The 6,209-nt window shown below is 38.5% G+C and overlaps 1 long non-coding RNA gene across 1 annotated transcript; it reads right to left on the reverse strand.

Annotated features, from left to right (window-relative positions):
- Positions 1-3,111: 3,111 nt before the first annotated feature.
- On the reverse strand, positions 3,112-4,753 carry LOC107039904. The gene is made up of 3 exons (XR_001460985.1): positions 4,163-4,753; positions 3,643-4,054; positions 3,112-3,222 (listed from the first exon to the last, which is right to left on the reverse strand). It is a non-coding gene; the product is annotated as an uncharacterized LOC107039904 (long non-coding RNA).
- Between the last annotated feature and the right edge of the window lie 1,456 nt (positions 4,754-6,209).

Below are 6,209 nucleotides of genomic sequence, written 5' to 3' on the forward strand. Positions count from 1 at the left end.
CAGTCGAATAGTAGCAAATGTTGCTGATGTCACTGGGGACGAGAATGAGGTGAAAAGATATCTTACCAGAAGTGTCACAGCAAATTTACAGAATGAAACAAGTGAGAGAAGAGACGAAATTGATAACAGTAATGAGAAAGAAAATAAAATTGAAGAAAAGCCAAAGGAAGAAAGGCAAAATAAAAAAAGGAGTGAAAACTTAATAAAAGAGAAAATAATTACTAAAGAAAAGATTCCCCATGAACAATCAAATTTTGATTACACCATTTGGGACAGGAAATTGCAAGATGTTGATGAATTACCATGGGATGATTCGGTAGAAGTTCTTCCAAAACTTTCAATTGATAAATATAGCTATTTGAAGAATCAGAATGTCATGTTGTGGCATTGTAGATTTGGACATGGCCTCAACGAGTTACCTCAAGGCATTACAAAAGAAATTCCCAGATAATAAAGAATTAAATGCAGTAAAATTTGATGATGAATTCATTAGAGATTGTGAGGTGTGCTTAACGTCTAAATTCAATAAATTATCATTCCCATCGGTGCGCAGGCGAGCAACAGCACCATTGCAAATAGTTCACTCAGATGTGATGGGGCCTATTACTCCAATTTCTCATCCTAAGGGATACAGATTTATGTCTGTGTTCATCGATGACTTCTCAAGATTCGCTATGGCTTATCCAATGAAGGCGAAAAGTGACACAGGACGTTGTCTTGAGATGTTCATCAGAAGTGCGCGTAATTTACTGGGTTATGACGCGAAAGTGTGTTGACTTAGATCAGATCAGGGAACAGAGTATACAGGCGGGCATACAGTTGAAGTTCTTAAGGGTCTAGGGGCGGAATTACAGTTAGCTTCCCCTGATACACCTGAACACAATGGTGTCGCTGAGAGATTTAATCAAACTATCCAGAAAAAGGTGAGATGTTATATGTTTGACTCGACACTGCCAAAGGGCATGTGGGATCTGGGCTTAACTGCTGCAGTTTATGCTTAAAATAGGACTCCACATAAATCAAACAATATGATAACTCCTTTAGAAAGATTCGCGCCTGATCACAGCTTTGATATTAATCAAATCAAAAGATTCGGTAGTTTAAGTTATGTAAAAATTGCTAGAAATGCTGGCCCAAAGTTTGGACCTCGAGGTGTAGGTATGGTCTTGGTTGGATATACTCCAACAGGGTATCAACTCTTAAAGCCAGAGCTAGGAAAATATTATGAAAGTAGACATGTTAAATTCAATGAAAAATTAGTGTATGGGGATAAATACAAGGGAAACGGTATCAAAGATTTCCCAGAATATGGAGAAATGGAGAATAAAGATGAATGGTTTGTTGAGTTCGAAAAGAGTCGAGGTGAGGCCGAGGATTCTTCAAAACCGGAGGAAGAGATAAAACGCAACAGAGGTAGACCAAGGAAAGAAGTTTCAGAACAAAACATTACCAAGAAAGTGAAGACAGTTGATATAAAAGATAAAACAATAAATGATAATAGCTTTTCAGAGTTGGAAATTAATGAGAACGTGAAAGGAAACGTTTTCTTCACTAGTGTTATCAGTAATGTAGGCGAGATAGATTTATCAGAAAAGGAAGATGAAGTGTATCATGCACTTTGGTCAAGCATAAATGAAGATCCTTCAAATTATCGAGAAGCTATAAATAATAAAAATAAAGATTATTGGTTAAATGCGGTTGATGAAGAATTAAACTCGTTAGAAACAAATCAAGTATGGAAAATTGTCAAAAGACCTCCAAGTATGATGAATGGAAAAAGATTAAATGTCATTGATTCAAAATGGGTTTCTAAGTGTAAAAATGAGGCAAATGGAAAAATAAGATTCACAGCGAGACTAGTAATCAGAGGTTTCTAGAATAAGAACATTTATGAATTAAGGGAAACTTATGCTCCAGTAGCTCGTTTACCTTTAGTGAGAATAGTTATATCAATTATAAACAAATATAATCTAGAGGTGTGTCAGCTAGATGTTAAAATTGTTTTCCTCAATGGTGTAATAGATGAGGAAATTTACATAGAAATTCCAGAAGGAACTAATCATACTGACAAAGATAGGCAAGAAAATGTGTGCGAATTGGAGAAAGCAGTTTATGGTCTTCGTATCAGTCCCAAACGGTGGAATGTAAAATTCACTGAAGTAGCTTTGAGTATGGGTCTGTAGAACTCGGATTTAGAACCTTGTTTATTCACTTGGCGAGATGAAGACAAGTTCTTGCTTCTGCTACTTTATGTAGATGATATGTTATTGGCGAGTAATGATAACGATAAATTGGCTAATGTAAAGAGTAATTTATGTAGCGAATTTGAAATGACAGTCCTGAGAGAACCTAAGGAATTCCTGAGCATGACTATTAAGCGAGACAGAGAAAATCAGATTATTAAATTAAATCAGGAAAAATATATTCAAAAGATATTAAGTAGGTTTGGCTTTGATAAAGCACATCCACAACGTACACCAATGAATACTTCTCAAGTAGCTAATAATGAGAGAAAATTAAGAGAAACAGAATATGATAATGGGACTTTGGAAAGGACAGAAATAAAGCCAAACATTCCTTACAGAGAGGCTGTAGGTAGTCTTTTGTATTTGGCTGGTGCTACGAGACCAGACATTGCATATGCAATCAATGTGATAAGCAGACATCAAGTAAATCCTAAAGAAAGTGATTGGGATATGGTAAAAAGAATTTTTCGGTATCTGAGAGGTACTACAGGTGTTACGTCCCCACTTCTCGTCGGCATGCCGAAATTGAGGCCTAAAACAAAAATAAAAGCCAGTTAATAGGATAATATAAACAAATCTAAATATGTTGATATGCAGCCAAGATAAAATGATAAAATATTAACCTAAACGTTCAAGAGAGTAAAAAACGGGATTTTACTTACAGGTTCATCGCCAATGACAGGGTATCACACCTGAACACAATAAAATATAGCAATAATAAATTAATAAAAGACCTGTCATGGGTGACGGCCAGAAATGAATATTGAAAAGAATTATTAGAATCAGAGTTATCACTACACCATGTTATCCATTATAATATGTTATCCACGGAAACATATTACCTACCGTCAGCTGCAGCCGGTTATCCACTGCCGGGTTACCGATTGTTGTGCCCACGGTCGAGTTACCGACTGCTACACGAGATACCCACAGGATGACCGACGGCAACGATGAGTATCCTCTCTGGTACAATCATCTATGAATTGAAAACAAAATTGTACGCAATAGAAAGATTAATATTATAATAATACAAATAATTGGTAATATTATAAAACAATATCAGTACAAAATCTCAACGAAATAATAAAATACTAAGTTGTCACCACACGTGCCAAAAGCAAACGTTGAGTTAGCTGGTATGCACCGGATAGAGATTTTCTGCCGACATTGCAACAGGAAACAAATATTGTGTAAAAACCCGAAATAATGTGAAATAAATGTTCAGTCTAATCCTAACAACCCGAGTGTTAACTCATTCCTGAGCGTGGAGCAGAAGATTGCTCACACTCTTCTCCCTGCACGTAATAATTGATTGGAGCAGAAGACTGCTCAATCATTCCTATTCCGGAAATATTGGAGCAGAAGATTGCTTAATTTAGTTTAACCACAAACTCACCCCTACTATCCTTTGGACTGGACCAATGCCGAAGAGGACACGTCGCGCTGGAAGGAAGTACCAGCTCCGAAAATTGGCAGCCATCTACCATACTCCACGAGAAGTGGACCTAGACGCCTTATTGGGTACCACTGTAGCAAGACCTACGGTGACAAGCTCTGCTCTCATACATATTGGCGTCACCAAGGACCGCCAGGGCAACTTCCGGTTGGTCCAACACCCGGTATCGCACCCGCCGACTAAGAAAACCGCACCTCCGGCTACACAGCATCCCCAGACGCAGGGATATTTTACCACGGAATACGTGGCCAAGCACCAACAAGCCCAGACACCCTTTCGAGAGTTTCATCCCTTGCGATTCACTCCGTCAACGCAGAAATTCCTGACTGGACTCCAGGAAAAACTGCGACACCTGGAAAAATCCCGTAAAGGTTAGAAAATAATGCATATACGCAAAAAATTAATGATGGAAAACGGGCAAATCCCTCAAACCTTTTGCGTTTGAAAAAGTAGCACTTACCCTCACGTTCAAATTAAAACAGGACGTAACAAAATGGTGGCAGCGGTGGGATAGCTACACCTTTTTCCTTTTTTTTCTTTCCATTTTTAATTTCATTAATCAAAAGAAACTATCATGGATCAAGAAAAACTCATGACGCTCGCGGAGCAATTAAAAAAGAAGCAAACGTCATTAGACGAAAGAGAGGCCCAGTTAGAAATAAAAACTAGGGATATTCTTACAGCTCAAAATAAAATTGAGACGTTATCAGCAATAGAAAAAGAATTAGGCGAAAGAGAAAAATTAGTAGCCCAAAAAGAAGCACGCGCAAATGAATTATTCGCGAGGTCTAGGGAGATGCATGACAATCCAGAGGGATTTACCCCGAATGAATCACAGGAATTTAATTAAACGGTTCTCTCCCGAATAACAGAAATCCAAGAAGAATTAGCTCGCGTCAAAAGAATTGCATTAAGACCCTCCAGGCAGGAACAAACACCCACAGTCCACATAGCCCTCAAAGATGCCCTCGCATATATTCCCACTTTTGACGGTACTAATTTAGAAGTGTCTCAATTCATTAAAGCATGTGATCGAGCATGTATCATGCTTCCAGACCACGTTATCCCTACATTTTTAGAATTAATTAGACAAAAATTTAGAGGCAGAGCACGAACTGCTATAGAAAATCTCAAGTATGGCAACGTACAAAACCTCGAAATGCATCTTAGAGAAGTATTCGATCCCTTAATGACAGTTAATCAATGCAAAGCAGCATTAGAAAATATGTCTAAAGGACCCCAAGAACACATAATAGATTACGTTAACAGATCGCGTTCAGTTCACGGGAATTTCCTAAATTTAGAGAAGCAAGAGAAGAATCGAGCCTTAACCTTTTCTGAGAAAAAGAAAATAGAAGGGGATGCAATCACTGCTTTTCTAAATGGAATTCCCCCCCTGCTGAGAATAGAGTGCAAATTACAGCCTCATAGCACCATTGAACAAGCCTACACTAGCGCGATTGCAGTTTATAAAAATCACATCAGAGATATAGATAGATTCAAATCTCATGCACGCATCTTTCAAATGATTGCTGATCCATTGGAGGAAAACCCAACTCGAGTTCACGGTAACGATTATCACCAAATGCGAGACGAGACAGGGAAGAATGAAAAATCCAGAAATAAATGTGATTTTTGCGGATTAAAGAATGACACCGTGGAAAAATGCTTCAAAAAAATTAAATGCAGCCAGAAGGACAGAAAAAACAGGAGAAAAATCATACGACCCTGACTCGTACTGCTATATATGTAAAACTAAGGGACACGACCTAACCGCATGTCGTAGATTCGAGTACCTGAGTAAGAAAAGAAACCAAAAAAATGAGACAACCCCCAGGGAGAAAACGAACGGGGCCCAGAGGGAAATGAGTCCACAAATCCCGTCAAGGTCCAATCAAATGAATCCTCCAAAATCCGAGTAGCTCATATCTCACTCCGAGATGAAAACGTCCCCGCCATCACGTTGCGATCACCGGACCTAAAGGGGACAGCAATAATAATGTTAGATACCGGTGCAGAAGTAAATTTGCTAAAACGCGGTTGTGTCAAGAATATGAATCAAATGAATACGGAACACACCTTGAGGCTTCACGGCATTACGAACACAGGAATTGATACACTGGGACAAATAATTGTCAAGGTACACGGGCATCCAAGTCTCTTCCATATCGTCCCAGATGAATTTCCAATAATGTATGCCGGGGTCCTCGGGTCGGAGTTCTTCAAAGAGAATAAAGCAAACTTATGCTACTAATCACGACTATTCTCATTCAAGAATATCCATATCCCTTTTGACATACCGCAAGTCAAAGTAATAAAACCTGGCACCGTTACTGCTCTTTTAGTCCGTGTTGCTCGTGACTCCCATGAATCCGGTTTTATCCCTGAAATACAATTAGGAGATAAAATCACTGCTGGGGGGAACGTAAATGTCAATATCAATGGAGAAACGTTCATAAGAGTTATAAGTCAAAATGAAAATTCAGTTACAGTACCTATTCCTACGG

The sequence above is a fragment of the Diachasma alloeum genome, unplaced genomic scaffold (genome assembly GCF_001412515.2).
Source record: "Diachasma alloeum isolate Michigan unplaced genomic scaffold, Dall2.0 Dall_scaffold_00311, whole genome shotgun sequence".
Lineage (NCBI taxonomy): Eukaryota > Metazoa > Arthropoda > Insecta > Hymenoptera > Braconidae > Diachasma > Diachasma alloeum.